Here is a 17,530-nt window from a genome sequence, read left to right on the forward strand (position 1 = left end):
TCGTGCTTTGCATCCGGTTTGTGTTGGATATCGGTTTCTAAATAACCAGACAAGGTCCTTGTCACCTTCAGTGAGTATGCGAATCATTTCTTGTTCAAAAGAATATGATTATTTATTTTCGATATCAAATATTTTCAGTACATTGTCCGATTAAATACATGTAATATTGCATTGCAGTCTCTGTAATATTAGACTTTGTGAAATTCAGTTTAACCTTATATCAACCACATAACCTACATTAGGTAGCCTACCTTTTTTTCATTTATCATGCCATATTCATATTCCTAGCTTGTTAACATAATTGTCCAGCTAATTGTCTCAACGTGTCATTTCTAAGTTGCATAGCAACAGCAGTCTGTGCAATGAAAGCAATGACCCGCTCTGATCATTATAATCATTTCATCCTGTACTGTGACCAAGAGACATATTTTCAGTTCAAGATCAGGTGCCTATAGAAACATCTATAGTGTATAGAAATATATTGTATAGAAATACATTTGCCCTGTTATATTGATTGATAATTTAAAGCTATGAAAAATCATACTCCAATTATACTCTTCACCATAACCCAGATGATAATATAAACAGAACATGTTGTACAGTACACCATCCAACATGACTGGTAGGCCTGGCCTACTGTACTGTAAATCGTGTTTCCCTCTCTATGATAAACACACAGATACAACCATAGTTGTTGTTGTCTTTCTTATTTTGTGAATATGCACATTTTTCATGACAGATGTAAATAAATAAAAAAGTGCTGATAATAAGGATATATAAACTGTAGTTCATCTCTGTTATACATAAAGACAACATCTGAAATGACTGAAACTAATTAGGGCTCAACCCCCTGTGCACATTTGTCCTTTTTTGAATAGTTTATAGCTTAATATCAAGTAGCCAAAGTAACCAAGAGTGGAAGTAAACAATGAGGTGCAATGATGGAAAATTAAAAGGTCATCACTTGGTATTTTGTAATTCCATGTGCAACGTAAGCAATAGCCAGATCTTTGAAATGACAGAATATACAGGAACAATTGTAGCTCGAAGACATCTGGTAAGGTGCATATGAATGTGCAAATGATGTACAATAGTCGTGAAACCTAGAAGATGTACATAGGTAGGAGACACATTATAGTATGAGGTATGAATGCATACACAATAGACGTATCGCGAGTGAGACAGAAGTTGTAAGCTAAGTATGAGAAAACAGTGGGTTTAGATGTGAGACACATATGTAAGTTGTATGTATGAGACAAACAGCGGTTTGAGATGTGAGGGTTGATTGTAGATTTGAGAATGATTGAAGGTGTAATGACCAACGAGTGAGCGAGCTCTGCTCTGTGGCTGAATGCCACAAGGGCATCATCATCATCTGACATGGCCAGATTTATGTAACCTGAGAGTGCAAGGATTGTATGTGTTCTCTCTCTCTGTGTGTGTGTGTGTGTGTGTGTGTGTGTGTGTGTGTGTGTGTGTGTGTGTGTGTGTGTGTGTGTGTGTGTGTGTGTGTGTGTGTGTGTGTGTGTGTGTGTGTGTGTGTGTGTGTGTGTGTGTGTGTGTGAGAGAGAGAGAAAGATATATGTTCAAAATTAGGATTATTTAAGAGATAAATATTTATTCATATGGAAATACGTGTATTTAATGTGGTGTATTATTTTTAAAAATATAACTGCTTGTCTGTTGCAAAGTGTGCTGAACGCACATTACAATCAAAAAATGAAACAAGGCTATAGTGAGTTCGTTAATGCAATGCCTCGTTAACATCTAAACAGTAATGGATGGGGCAGCTTTTTCTCTAGCCTACAAGCGTTAATTGATCTAATATCTCCTAAACCCTGCCACATTCCTTAGCCAGTTCAGACTGGAGAGGGTAAGATGAGAGGGGTGACAGAGGCTAGCCTACAGATGAGGGGAGTGATGGAGAAAAGCCCGATAGAACCAATGGTGCTGCCAGCCCTACCTCATGCCAACACAGCCATTTTAGGAGCAGCAGCAAGACTCTCCATCAAGATGGCTTCCGTAGCTCAACCCCAGTCAGTCACACAGAGTCCTCTGGCTGCCTGCGAGGGGGGCCGCTCTAACTGGCAGCTCCTTTGTCCCCGTTGGCACAGGGTGGAGGCATGTCGTCCGTCCTTTTCTCCGGGGGCACAGATGGCACCAAAGGCTTCCGGTGATGGAGATTTAAGGGAAGAGGGACAAGGGGGTTGGCCTTTTTCTTCCCCTCCTGCTTTCTCCTTTTTTTGTGACGACTGTGCCACTTTTCCCTCGCTCAATCCAGACCTGGTGTGAATGGCTGGCAGTCACTGTGGAGGAAATAAAGCACAAAACAGACCCCCTTTTATCACTGCCATGGCAACTACCACATAATCTGTCTTTAGGGAAATAAAAGGACAGAATAACAGTAATTCCTTTGTATCTGACAGTCACACCACTACAAGGTACTAGACTCTGGGTGAAGCTTTTGATAGTAATCTTAATAGAGAGCCGTCTGGTTATTTGACTCAAGCAATGGTGTACAGTAGACTGTATGGCATATATTGTACTGGCTTTGTGCTACCCATAGTGGCTGCAATGTTGCTTTAGTGTGTATGTGAGCCTGCTGTCCTTTCAAACCGTGGGAGGGGGTCAGTGTATTAGAGACAATAGAGAACGAGCCGCTCTAAACATCATTAATTAATTAAAGGGTTTGCAAGCTCGTCAGAGAGTGGTTAGATGCCGGGGAGAAAAAAGATTACCCGCCAGCCACCCTACATCTTGCCAGCAAAAAATGCTTTGTTGTGGTGTGTTGTCCCGTTTAGCAGATGGTCTAATGCAAAGAGCGCACTTGTTCATCAGTAGTTATTTATTTCACAAAGAAAGATTAATGATTAAATTGTTGTAAAAGAGACTCATAATACTCATTTCTATTTTAGCGTTCTAATCTATGCCTTCATGAATAAGAGGAAATATAGTTTCAGGCTGTAAGATCTACGCAGAATAGCAATCTGCTTGCTACTGTGTCAAGTCAAATGAATTTAGAGTCCATAAAGGAGGTTATTCTATGATTAGCCTATAAAAGCAGAGAATGAGAGAGGGAGTGGGAGATGGAGACTATAGTTCCTCCATCTTCAGGGAGAATGCATTTTTGAAGATCAGTGAGAAACGTGGGTGGTGGGTGGGTGGCGGGTCGGAAAACAAAACCCACATGAGATGAAACAGACAGACAGCCTCTTTGTAAACAGAATGGATTCAGAGGAAATAAGTGGCTGAAGCAGATGCTGAAGTTTCAGCGTTTTTCCTCCTTTACTCCTCCTCTGCTCTTTCCTCCTTTCTGTAGTACAAAGCTGAAGGCAGCAGAGTCAGAACCTGACGACTACAGGGAGCCAGCTCAGATCTGGGTCATGCTGCCACCAGCACAAACCAGGAACATACTGGAGCTTTTACACATCTTCATCTCCACCAAGGCTCCCATGGAGGCATAGAGAAACCTGAAGCCAAGTGGCACGGAGCTGCATCCTGGCACCTGTCATTCACACCCACATTGGTTCATGTTCATTTTCTGTTTTCAACCTCTCTCTCATATTCTCTCCTCTCATCATGCCTCTCTATATCTGCCATTAGCTGTTACTCTACCATATAATATGCACATGTACTGTATAACTTACTTACCATATAGTAGACAGCTTGTGCTGTTCACACTGCAGAGTTTGTGGGTGTATCTCAGGCAGCCACTGCAGTGACAAGGGCACTGGATCAACCTTTGACAATAACAAAGACATTTCCAAATACAATACAATGCAATAGTGGAAAAAAAACTACACGTATCCATTAAAACAATACACTTGAATTCTCATCACTAACATTCAGCGACAATTAATTTGATCATTGTCGGGTTATAGAATAGTCATGCCAAGGGTTCTTCTACAACATTCAAAGGACATGTTTATTTGGATTAGGCCTAGAGAAGAATAGAGTGGTGAGATAGATGTGGTTGATTTAGATAATGTCTCCATTCTTATTTTTTGGGAATTGTTTGGACCAGAGCCTGCATTACAGTTATTGATGAGGAGATTCAGATAGGCAGGCTGGAGGACACAAGGCTTTTGTTTTGAGTAGAGTAGAGGTGCAATCAGCATGCAGTTAGTGAAGAAAGGTGAAGCTACAATAAATAAGTATAGATGGATATTTTAAACATATATTGAGATTAATTAGAATATGAAGTGTTCAAATCAAGTGAGTTGATAGTAGTTGTTCATTTCCATCATCAACAACTAGCCTACTCTCAGTATTAAAATACCTGAGGAGGAATTTAGATATCGGCCAACACTTGGGTAATGTAAAGCTCACAATAGACATCAAGAGGATGCGGTTTTGGTTAAGGGCGAGATTATCAGAATAGCGACTGGTGAGCCCTACATCACTGGGTTGACCAGTGGAAATTCTAAATTGTCTGGTGACACACTTGAATGGAGAGATCTGTCCGGTCGTGGGAAAAGCTCGCTTGGACGTTTCACAAATCCAGCGTATAGCCTCCTCCTACTGAATCAAACCAATTAGCCAGGAGCGCGCTCCAGTCATTGAGAGACACTGTAGGCTCTGAGAGGAGTTGTTGGTTGAATGAAAATGCATCCCCGGATTTGGTTCTCCAAGAGAAGCTATAGAAGTTGCCTTTTGAAGGACGGCTATAGCACCGTGAAGGGCCAGGCAGAAAGTCCAAATTGAGACACTTGAATCATTTAGGCGATTAGGTGTGCACACAATGCGTAAAAGTATTGTGTGACTCACATGGGAGGTATAATGCATTTAAAATCTACAAAATCCATGAATATCTTAAGTGTTCTTCCTTTCTAGGTAACACAACTCAATGTGAGAACACAACTACATGTTTTTACTCCTGAAATGATGTGTTTATGTAATGGCATGGATCTCTTGACTTAATATCGACTGACAGAAATCATTAGCCTACGCTTATTCAGAATATCAGTGCAAGGGGTAGGTAAAGCCAACATAGCTCATCTAAATCAGGACAGCCTTTTTCATAGGCGTTGGACTACAGTAGGCCTAAATACGTCATAAGGGCTAATAGCGGCCATTTTCTGGAAAATTGAAACCTTTCCACCTTTTTAAGAATGATATCAATATGAGCTACAAATCTTAATCCATTTCATTAAACCTTAATTCAATATGTGTTTGCGTGTGTAAACCTGATTTATGCAGTGAGAACTATAAGGAATACAGCCTCAACTGTGGATACTTTGATGCAACAAAGCTTTATTCATATTCAGGCCTGAATACCAATTGTTACAGTTCACTCATATGACTGGATAAAGTTATGTAATTCCTCTGAACGGAATAAAGGCTTTTTCTGAAGTATTTTTCGTTTTAGAAGATGTTTCAGGCAAAAACACTCCAGATGCTTTGCGTGATGGAATAAATAAATATATAAAGAGTATTCTTGCTCCAAGCATACTAAACAAAAGTGGGACAAATATACACTTCAATTCACAGCATGATTGTAGAAAAGGTTGTCTTTTCATTTAAAGGCATGCTATAAAGATGATCCTACTTATATTTTGAGAATATCTTCTCTAAATTAAGTAAGAAAACGTATTAAAAATAATTTGGGTTGTAGCAGGTTTTGAGGAATTCAGAAGTGTTTCAACAGATGTTTATAATAAGTGATTAGGGAAAATTGTTATAACTTACCGGAAAGGCACTGATGTATTGGCCTGTAATTGCATATAAATTATGTTATTGTGTGTCTTTACTCCCAGACACCGTTTATTCGTGTCCGAGTCGCAGGTTTGGAGGACATTCCTACTTTCGGTTAGCTAGCTTTATGACGGCCGAGTAACACTCATACAGCTAGATAACCAAAGATAGCAACCGACTCCTCGTACATACTGCCAGAGTATCGTATGGGTTCCACCTAACATGAAAAATAAACATTTTGTTAATGCAATAATTAGCCTAATAATGACACTGCTACCACCAATTGGTATCCATAAATGTGCCCCCTTCCCCCCAAAAATAGAATAATAATAAATAGGCCTACATCAATATAAATATTTCCGATTATTAGTTGATGTGCAGGCCATGGGGTCGATGAATAAGACCCTGGGAAAGGTTTTAATCTGTCTCCATCTCTCACTACTCTCACTGATATAGACCCATGCATGGTGACATCACAAGCATGTAGGCCTATAGGCCTACAAGCCTGGCCTGGACGTGCAACCAGCTTCCCGCCTTTTGTGAAAGATCCTTAAATTCTGCATAACTTAAATCATCGCGATATTAAATCCCGAGTCACTTTAGAGTAAATCGATCAATAGACTCTCAACTTGGCTAACATTGAAATGTTCCATTTATAGGCCTATAGTTCTGCTCCGATACACCATAACCGTCTTCACCACTTAGGATTCCACTCCCACTACATATCTTATGACAATAATTAGGATCAATTCATGTAAAAACATACCACAGGCGATTTAATTGCATCGATTGGCATCGTATTTGCACGCAGTAGGTACGCTATTATAGGCCTAGCGACTTTTCCAGAAAAATAGCCTGTGTCTATTATGGTAAGGACTGTCACCTATGATCATTATAATGAAATTATATGATGATTATTATTATTATTATTAATGTCATATTATAATTGGAATCCTTAGTCTATAGGCTATGTATATATCTGGATATCATTTAGTTTCTTACCCCTCCTGGAAAAATGTATCTATTTCAAAAGACCATAGAGGATACCCACACTAACACACAATTGGGCTATTCATTCACTAATTCATTAATTTCTCACAAGGGAGTGTAAAAAACACAAGCTAAATCATGTTATCAAGTAGAACGCGTGTAGCCTTTAGACCATCATTATTTTACCGGGTTTAGTATTGTAGCTAGTCTATCTATAATGAGCCTTCTGCACATGTTTTAATAAAGACTAATCTTGTGATGAACCCACGTTTCCCTTTATCAGTGCGTCTTACGTCATAGCTTTTATTTGAAAAAGTCACGAATAATAGTGATCTTGTAAGCAACTTCCAAATAATTTCGATTTAACACATCAATAATTTAACACAACGCAATGTTGTTTGTTATTAATATAATGCAACAATTAAAATATTTACAGAAATTGACACAACTTTATTGCTATGTTACATAATAGCCTAAATAATTGCATATTTCATGTACATGTCTTTGTATGTGGGTGACATTACACATCCTAATGTATGGATGAGGATATTCCTACAGAGCAGTTAGGTTACCAGGCTATAGGCTACATTTGAAACTGCCCAATTTCATCACACCGACTATCTTACTAAATGAATGTAGAAAATAATATAACCAATATACCATATAAATAAAACCCCTAGCAGTATCTACATGACCAAAATGACTGCGTTTATTTCACAAATAGGCCTATACATGTCATAGAGGCTATACATGGCGATGTAGATCTATCCGCGTTTTCGACCTTATAAGCCTAGGCTACAGTTGATCAGATCAGACACAGGTTAATTTGTCCCATAATTAGCCAGCTTTACTAGATCAATTCAGACTCTTTAACACTGTATATAAATATAGAAATGATGGTCAGAATTGATGGCTGCGATATGGTAAACAAAGCTGAGTGTCTGCAGCTAGCGATAGGCTATATAGCCTGAAATAAACTCACATCGACGTCTATTGAATAAGGAATCCTTACTTTTCAATGCGAGGAATTTTTTCCTGGTTCTTTTGCCATCCAATGGAGGGCGGCGCACCCGCGTGGAAGGCAGCAGTAAGGGTTCCGGTATAGGATGAGAAGCATATGGCTAGCCTATAGAATAGGTTTTTACCGAGGAAATTAAATCAGATGATTTACCTATGAAGAGAGGACAGTACAGAAAACGATAAACGCTTCTTATCCAAAATCCGCCTTCGAAGCAGGTGGAGGCAGCCAGTTTCTAAAAGGCGCTGTCGATGCTCAAACCGATCCATGTCGAATTGGTGGTTTATTTCCGAGGTTGTGAGATCCCTTAACCGTTATTTCACTTGTCTCTCGTGGATGGCATACGAGATGGTATCTCTCGACGGATTATAAATCAAAGCGCGGTCCTCCCGTGGCCCGTTAGTTTATCCATTGTGGCTCTCCTCCGTGCCTCGGTTGCTCTCACTACCCTGAGAGCATAGAGTTTTTTTCTCTAAATGCTTCTTCCTCTGACAGTTCTCTCCTGCAGTGACGTCACTTCAGCAGAAAACGGCCGAGTGACCAATCACAGACAGGCTACACAGTGGGAAAGAGACACTCTAGACCTGACACATGGGCACCCACAGACAGGCTGTGATAGATGAAATCATCAGAGCACCCTATTGGCTGCACTGTGTGTGTGTGTGTGTGTGTGTGTGTGTGTGTGTGTGTGTGTGTGTGTGTGTGTGTGTGTGTGTGTGTGTGTGTGTGTGTGTGTGTGTGTGTGTGTGTGTGTGTGTGTGTGTGTGTGTGTGTGTGTGCCATTTTATGAGAGAGCGCTTTTTCTATCCATGTTTAGGCTATAGGCTACTTGAGATAATATTACCGCCTGTTTATTACACTATATAAGTAAAAGATCGAAAGATTACCCCAAACTTGGTTTCTTAGGGCAAGGGGTAGGCTACAATTTGATTGCACGGGTTTTATGCACGTTTGGTGACTTTTACGCAGGTTTATACCTGTGTGTGTGTGAGTATTTGTGTTTATTAGATTTCCCCCCATTATCTCTGTATGAATGTTATTGGATGAGGACATACTGAGCTAGGCCTAGTATTGCCCAATCCACCTTCGGGTGTTGGTGTGGCAGATTTAAATTAAGCTAATTCGGATGAAATAGGGTGCTAGAATAGGCCTATCATCGAAGGAGAGAGAGGGAATCTATTGAAACTGGATTTTGCCTTGTAGTTCTGTGCTTTGATACTATACGCGCTCAGTGTAAGATCTGCTCTGTGGTAGATGTGCTCAGTAAGATGCTGTGTAGCTATTCATAATAAATTAACTATACATCTGTTAATGTCATTTCTATGTCTTTATGATATTTATTAGGCTATATTATCCTAGTATTTTAGCATGACATTTTTTTTCTCCAACCGTTTTGGCAAACTGTCCAGGTGGGTTATGGGTTAGTGCGTGCTATGTGATGAGACGTAATCAATGCAGCTTGCTATATCTTAATTTATCAGCTGAGCTATTTAAGCCTGCAGTCTACACTTTTAGCATGAGCATTTTCTCGCTAATCCCCCTTTTTACCTTCAATGCTTGGCACTCTCCATGTTTGATGTTTGAAAGCAGATATTCTACACCACAACGTTCCGCTCCAGCAGTGTATGTAGCCAATAGGCAATGAGAATAGAGAAAATACAAATACTTTATGGAGGGCAAACGATTTATATGGTTCATAGAATGTCGTGATCTAATTTCTCTAAACTATCACACCGATTGAAGTTTCAATTAAGTTTGCAATATCACAGCCAACAAATCAATCTTAAAGTAACTCAAAAACCTATTTGGACTATGTTTTGTGGGTATTCAATTTTCCCCAGGCTTGGAAGACGAAATTCTTGAACTTATTTATCTCTGATCTCCTCTCTCCGTTCGGCCCCAGTCGGACAGGGAAGTAGAGAAAATAATATGCAGAGATACTGTAAAAAGTGTACTTTTTAATGCACCATTTATGTACCGTTTATGTACCATTTATGTACAATGTATGTACCGTTTAGGTACCATTTATATACCCTTTATGTACCATTTAGGTAACATTTTGGATGGTGGTCCAAACAAAGGTAATGCATGATTATACGAGCTCTCAGTGATGGAGCACCTTGTAATGAAACTGATCTTAATATGTTTTGAATAGAAATACATGTATTTGCGAGACAACGGCAAAAAGGCATTAACAGACCATACGTTCTTTTTTAAAGGCTTTCTGGAGTAGGTATAATAACTGGGCAGGCTTGACTGTGCATTTTGTCTAATGCAACAACAACAAAACAATTGGTACTTGAAGGCATTCTAGTTTTTATTTTTGGTAAAATCATATGGTTATACTTGTGTGAGGCAGATTGTCTTTACTTGGCTATTTACTCAATTAGATCACACACACACGAACGCACGCACGCACAGACGCACGCACACACACGATATATCTTCCTCTATTATTTCTTATTTCTCGTGTTTTTATTATTTTTAATTTTTCTTATTGGTTATACTTTATTATATAAATACTGCACTGTTGGGTAGGGCTTTCAAGTGAAGCATTTCACTGTACTTGTACATGTGAAAAATAAACTTTAAATACACACACACGCAATCTTTATCTCACACACAAATGGATTTTCGAATGGATAAAAATATTCATTAATCGATCATAGACTCATGTCATGGACTAATGTCACGAGGGACTTTGTGGGGTTGATGGCTCAGGCAGTGACAGAACACGTCGCGGAGATAGCGGGTCAGTTCTTGACCTCTAAACCCTGGGTTTTGTTATAACAAAGTGGTGCTTTCACTGAGTCCGGTCTCTCCTTGTAGAGAGTGTAATTTAAGGTTAGGTTAAGTGCTTGTGTCTCTATAGACAGACGGATTACTAGCTTGTTAACCAATTGTGCGAGCCATTGTCAGATAATGCATTGTAAAATTGTTTATCAAAATAAAATGCCTGCAGTGATGTTACCCAGGTCAGCCTAAAAATGATCTCTTTCCATAGCCTTTATTCACACATATTAACCTGCTGAATCTCCAGATCAAATTGTTGAAACATATCCCACATATCAGTTTTTTGCAATCCGTAAATCGATTACATCGAATAATGCTGAAGTGCGTATAGACTTTTTAATCTTAATTGTATGTCACTGACCCGTGGTTTGACCGTAATCTGAAAAGAGAGGATGGGCCTATAAGAAATTCATGAAGAGGTTTGAATAATGGTCCAACTGACTTGGGTTATACCGACATCTAGTGCTCGATTAATGCTTTTTCATTCCTCGTGTTATCATACTGTAAAGTCAATGGGATATGCTCTAGGCATAACCTCTATAACGTTTGTAATCGAAAATGCAATATATAATCTTAATGAGGCAATTAAGAGAATTTCATAAATGTTAGGTCTATTTCAATTTGTTTCAACATTGTAATATAGAATTGCTAATTGTTTGTGTCAGATGTTTTGTAATATATCAGAAATGATGGTATTAAATCACCAAAGTTATAGCCGAGACACAAACATCCTACTCTACAATAGATAGTTTATATGTTATATTTCTCCCCCAATGCATATTCTCATCTTCTAAAAAAGTTTACAAACTACAATCAATGTTCTATAAGATATTTTTTCTAATATGCGAATATAATACACACTAAACCTAGGAATTAGATTCACTGCACAAAGAGTCCTTGTTTTGTTTGAAGAAGTCAAATGCAATCTTTTCCATGTTTGGTGCAGACAAGACTTTAAAATGATTTGTATAGTCCTAAATTGGCTTTGTTATTGCAGTTGGTTAGCAAATTAATGAAAGTGTTCAATATGTAACTTTAGAACTAAAGTTGTGTTCTAACAAATGGCAGTGCACAGTTTCAGAGATCTAGAATTATAGATTTTTAACATTAAATGATAATAACATGTTTCATGTGTTTGAATTTGTTTGCATTATTACATGCCTCCTTATAATAAACAATAACATGTTGACATATCATTGAGACACGCCATTTCGATGCATGTGTGTGACTCAGTTGTTATACGTTGGTAAATTAGGCCAACAACAACAAGGTAACCTGGCAACATGTGCGTGCGTGTGTGTGTGCGTCTGTGTGCGTGCGTGTGTGAGAGATATTTCTTTACAATTGATTTCGTTGCGATTTTCCAGTAAATTGACGCGCGCCACAAATGTCCGAAATAAGGTGTCTTCGACTGGTGTCTTGGATGGGTGTCAAACACATAGCCTAAGCAAGGGATGGGCAACTGGCCGCCTGCGGGCAGATCCCCATTTGAGGAGTATAGAGCAAAGTTGTTCTTTAAAATTAGTATTGATTAGGCCTATATGACACAGTATTTGACCGATCAAGCTTATTTTCCATAAGTAGAGTTCAAAATGCATACACCATTATTATGTGTCAAAATGTTATTAGTTGAGCCTCCGTATGGAATAATGTTGGGAGGAGGCTATGGGCCATTCATTGCACATCTGAAATGACTGCAGTGGGTGGGTTTATGATGGAAATAGGACGGATATCCTACTAGAAAGTTAAACGAAACGATCACCATTTACTTACCCCCCTCGAGTCCTCAATTCCTTTAGTTCCGCAAGGACTCGGCATCAAGGGCAGGGAAAGAAAGGCTACAAACTTTTCCGTTTTGAATTTAGGTGAAGTCGCTCCTTCCTCCTGGAAGGACACGAGTAAAAATGTTCCAGCCATTTGGCGCCATCTAGTGTATGAATCCATAAAGTCAAACAATTCAAATGGTAGGCTTTTTGACATTAACAGCCAACAATGAATAACAAACACACTTCGATTAAAGAAATGGGGGTGAAAAACAATTTATCAACAAATGGTTTCTACAAACGTATGTTCCATAATATGCATACAACATTTGATGACCATCATCAAATTAGGAAAAGGGCAGATGTAGCCTAGCCAGCACAGGCTGGATTGCAAATGTTCGTAAATGCTTGCATAACATATCTGCTTTCCAGACCTGAACCTTTTAGTTGGGTCTTTTGTCCATTTATTAGCAGCAAATATTAAAATAACAAGAATTCGATACTGGCAGCTGTGATAAGAGCGTCTGCTAAATGACTTAAATGTAAATGTAAATGTAATTACCATCTGCCATATCATAGTTCCAAAGGGTTAACATTGAGCAAGAATAGTATGCTCTCCTTACCTATGCATCCCTAATTACTGGTCACCTGTGTGTCTATATAGGCCTACATGTGACCATGACCCGTGACCCAACATAGTGCCCTCTACTGTAGGACTAGCCTAGAAATGAATTGGAATATACAAAGACAGACAAACCATAGACAGCACAACACAACAACTATATAAGTAGGTCAACATGGCTCCTATAGCAGACATGGTTAACAAATCCATGTCCTTTTGTCAACACTTTCCACACTGCAACTCTCAGAGAACTGCTTGGCTACATGCAACAATGTGGAGCGAGCACCATTGTCTTATATCAGATTGCACGACGGCTGTCTGCACTGATCAGTTTTTATATCAAATTATTTTCTTACAGATATTTCAAAGTAGTGTGATGGATATTATTAAAACTCAGATCTACTGAAAAGCTTAGAATCCACCTATTCACTCAGAACCTAGCAGAGGGCCATGGAGATGACCCCAGTCTGTCAACCTGTAATTACAGCTCAGCTAACAGGAAGAGGTGCTCTTTAGGCTTGTCTGGAGAATGCTAAAAGACAGCATGTCAGTCGGTAAGCCTACAAGACAACAATATGTATTTTGCAGGTGCACAAATGTGTAAAAACCTAGTTTATGAAGCTTAGTTTAATCTACACAAAGTGTACACAACATTAGGAAACATTGCTCTTTCCTTGAAATAGACTGACCATGTGAATCCATTTTACATTTACATTTTAGTAATTTATCAGACACTCTTATCCAGAGTGATTTACAATTACTGCATTCATCTTAAAATAGCTACTGTAGGTGAGACAACAACACATCACAATAGTATCAAGTACATTTTCCCAGTGCTAGTTAGTGCTAGTGGGAAAAGCTATGATCCCTTATTGATGTAACTTGTAAAGTCCACTTCAATCAATGTAGATGAAGGGGAAGAGACAGGTTAAATAATTATTTTTAAGGCTGGAGACATGGATTGTGTATGTGTGCCATTCAAAGTATGAAGTGTCTTTGAACCAGGTATGGCACAGTAGTAGGTGCCAGGCACACCGGTTTGTGTGTGAAGAACTGCAACACTGCTTGGAATTTCACGCTCAACAGTTTCCCATTTGTATCAAGAATGGTCCACCACCCAAAGGACAAAAAATGCATCTAGGAAAATCTTTGAAGTCCCAGAATAGTAACAGCAGGGTGAGACCCAATCATATAGTTGTCCGCCTCCGAAAGAAATTACGCCATGACATTGCACGACGTTACCATGAATCAACCAATGATAAAGAAGCAATGGCGGCTTAAAATCAGAAGCGGGCTTGTGGCGCAATGGATAACGCGTCTGACTACGGATCAGAAGATTCTAGGTTCGACTCCTGGCAAGCTCGTTAACTTCATTTTTGCACCATCCATCCATTCTCACACAATGTTTGGTCTGTTCAGTGCATTCAAATAAAAAGTATCTGCAGAAAATATCCATTGTTATCGCCAGAGGCCAATGTTAGGTTAAGTAACGTTAGCTCTTTGTTATCATTACGCAGGATATTCACAACATTTAATTACACAACACAGATGCCCACCCCAAATGGAGGGCTCCATATTGCTCTGTATTTACATGATTGGTTGACATTCGGTGGGGACGGGAGGTCCTGTTGAAATACAAACTCACGTTGACAAATCTTCGTAACAGGTCTGCTCCATGAAGCACAAAAAGTAGGAATGCCCAGACTTCTTTTTATTTTACCTTTATTTAACTAGGCAAGTCAGTTTTGAACAAAATGCAAAAGGTCTCCTGCGGGGATGGGGGCTGGAATTAAAAATAATATATAAATTATAGGACAAAACACACATCACGACAAGAGAGACAACACAACACTCCATAAAGAGAGACCTAAGACAACAACATAGCAAGCCAGCAACCCATGACAACACAGCATGGTAGCAGTACAAAACATGACAAAAGCACAAAGGGCCAGAAGGTAGAGACAACAATACATCACACAAAGCAACCACAAATGTCAGTAAGAGTGTCAATGATTGAGTCTTTGAATGAAGAGATTGAGATAAAACTGTCGAGTTTGAGTGTTTGTTGCAGCTCGTTCCACTCGCTAGAGAAGCGGACAAAAAAGACGAGCGACCCAGGGATGTGTGTGCTTTGGGGATCTTTAATTTAACAGAATGTGACAGGCAGAAGGTATCTCAGATAGGGGGGTAGTGAGGCCTAAGAGGCTTTTATAAATAAGCATCAACCAGTGGGTCTTGTGACGGGTATACAGAGATGACCAGTTTACAGAGGAGTATAAGTGTAACAGGGGTATATTGGTGATTCCCCTTGCCACTTTATTGTTAAGCCAATGGGTATTTGGTTTGAGTTTGTCTTGCCTTCACCTACTCAACATGGAATCTTATTGGCTGGTTTGCGTAGCTTGCTTACGAGGGGGGATGTTCCAGTTAGAATCGTCCCAGTGAACAAGCACCAAACCAGCGGTAAGTTGTTGGTTGCCAAGCACTGTACATCAAAAGTGATTTTTATACTCTCAAGTGATGATTTAAATGTACAATATTTATCAAATGTTTTGTAAATGTTATTCGAACATCACACATAAGATGCAGCGGTTTTTGGAGAATATTTGTTGTGCATTTTGTTGGAAAGAATTCCCGCCAGTCGTTTCTATCAGGTACATTGTTAAAGATATTATATTGTATATTGTAATTGTATTATTTTGGTAACTACCCAGTGAACAAGCACCAAACCAGCGTGCGTGAGTGAAGAGTTGGATGGTGAGACGTGCATTGCATGACGTGCAATTTTGTGTCGTTCCTATCAGAATAAATCTACATGATTGGTGCTACATGTTGGAGTTCCGTGTCGATGACTGATTGTACACAACGCAAGAAGAGTACTGTTACACAAGCATGTTAGCTAATCCTCCCCCTAACCCTACATTTAACCCGTTTAGCTAACCCTAACCTTAACCCTTTAACCTAACTCCTAAACTCAACTCTAACATTAACCCTAACCTCGAGCCATGTTAATGTTAGCCAGTTAGCTAACATGAACACCTAGCTAGAATTCGTAACATATCATGTTTTGCAAATTTGAAACAAGTTGTACATTTAGCAAATTCATAATATATCATACAAATGTGTTATTGGACATGCACAAATTAATACATAACATACGAAATGTAACATATCATACTAAATGGAACATCTTCGGATTTAGGTACAGAATAATACGAAATACTCTGAAACCAGGTCGCAAATCGAGCTCTGTCTGTACCACACAGCTTCCCAAATGTTGTAACAATGCTGAGGGCTCCATAAAGCTCCGCAATGAGATGATTGGTTGACGGTAGGTGGGGGCGGTACGTCCTGTAAAAATCACAACAAATCCCTTCACAACAGCTCTGCTGTGATCCACGAAGTATGAATTCCCTGATTTCTGCAGAAGCTGCATCACAGTAAACACTGCATGTCAATTGTAGACGCTGGATTGACCATGCTGCTAGCTTTATGCTACCCAATCACATACCATTTCACTACAAATCGTTTACCTGGAATTGACCAATTAAACAATTGCTGGTATGCCTATTAGTTTTATCAGCGGGCTTGTGGCGCAATGGATAACGCGTCTGACTACGGATCAGAAGATTCTAGGTTCGACTCCTGGCAAGCTCGTTACTTTTATTTTTGCACCACCCATCCAAATCACAAAATGAGATTCTTACGTGATGTGATGTCTTTTCATTTCATCCCAATAAAAAGGCTCTGCGGAAACTATGCATTATCACCAAGAGAGGCATATGTAATGCTAAGTAGCGTTAGCTAGCTACAGTAGCTAACGTTAGCATTATTCGAGAGTCTTTGTAATCATCACGCAGGCAACACCGTTGCCAACCCAAAATCGGGGCCCGGGCTGCTGCACTGAGTGAGATTAAACGTTCAGAACATTGCCCATATTTCAGTAGGAGGGGGGTGAATTGTTATGGGGGTGCCCGGTTATCAGCACATACCCTAATTTAACAGTACACCTTTAACCTAACTCCTGAATTTAATTCTATAACCTTAATCCTAATCCCTAACCTAGCTAACGTTAGTCAGCTAGCTAACGTTATCCACCTAACTAGAATTTGTATCATATTATACGTTTTGCATATGCATATCATACGTTTTGCACATGTACAGTAATTGAACGGGAATTGAAGAATGACAAAATAGCTATTTTGGCAGGACATACCAGTACTGGGCTTGTGGCGCAATGGATAACGCGTCTGACTACGGATCAGAAGATTCTAGGTTCGACTCCTGGCAAGCTCGTACATTTTTTTGCCCCTTAAATTGATCCAGGATCGTGAGATCAGTATTATAAATCATTGTGTGCTATATTTGCCCTCTGTAGCAGCATAACTAATATATAGACTATGTGCGGTGGCATAGTGCGGTCTTGTCCTTTTAGTGAAATGTGATGTCAAATTCTCCTGCCCTATCTGGTGTACTGTGTGATCATTTACTAACGTTTAGTTCTAGGGTGCACCCTCTATAACCACTGTTGTTATTATTTGACCCTGCTGGTCATCTATGAACATTTGAACGTCTTGGAATCATTTTATTTAACCTTTATTCAACAAGGTAAGTGAGTTAAGAACAAATTCATATTTTACAATGACGGCC

At 39.3% G+C, this 17,530-nt stretch overlaps 1 long non-coding RNA gene and 3 other non-coding genes across 5 annotated transcripts in view; 3 read left to right on the plus strand and 1 right to left on the minus strand.

Moving 5' to 3' along the window:
• The window catches only part of LOC118359960 (uncharacterized), a 16,584-nt gene extending 8,411 nt beyond the window's left edge, over positions 1-8,173 (minus strand). The window contains exons 1-4 of one of the 2 annotated variants that reach the window (XR_008083068.1): positions 7,697-8,173; positions 5,689-5,711; positions 3,652-3,740; positions 1,964-2,306 (exon numbers count right to left, since the gene is read on the minus strand). This is a non-coding gene — a long non-coding RNA (uncharacterized LOC118359960). Of the gene's footprint in view, positions 1-1,963; positions 2,307-3,651; positions 3,741-5,688; positions 5,900-7,696 lie in introns of those variants that run through there. The other variant, XR_008083066.1, reaches the window with a different exon arrangement.
• A 5,998-nt stretch (positions 8,174-14,171) lies between these two features.
• Positions 14,172-14,244, plus strand: trnar-acg (transfer RNA arginine (anticodon ACG)). Its single transcript has one exon. It is a non-coding gene; the product is annotated as a tRNA-Arg (tRNA).
• Positions 14,245-16,464: 2,220 nt separating this feature from the next.
• On the plus strand, positions 16,465-16,537 carry trnar-acg (transfer RNA arginine (anticodon ACG)). The gene has a single exon. It is a non-coding gene; the product is annotated as a tRNA-Arg (tRNA).
• Positions 16,538-17,103: 566 nt separating this feature from the next.
• trnar-acg (transfer RNA arginine (anticodon ACG)) lies at positions 17,104-17,176 on the plus strand. The gene has a single exon. It is a non-coding gene; the product is annotated as a tRNA-Arg (tRNA).
• The last annotated feature ends 354 nt before the right edge of the window (positions 17,177-17,530 follow it).

The sequence above is a fragment of the Oncorhynchus keta genome, chromosome 2 (genome assembly GCF_023373465.1).
Source record: "Oncorhynchus keta strain PuntledgeMale-10-30-2019 chromosome 2, Oket_V2, whole genome shotgun sequence".
Lineage (NCBI taxonomy): Eukaryota > Metazoa > Chordata > Actinopteri > Salmoniformes > Salmonidae > Oncorhynchus > Oncorhynchus keta.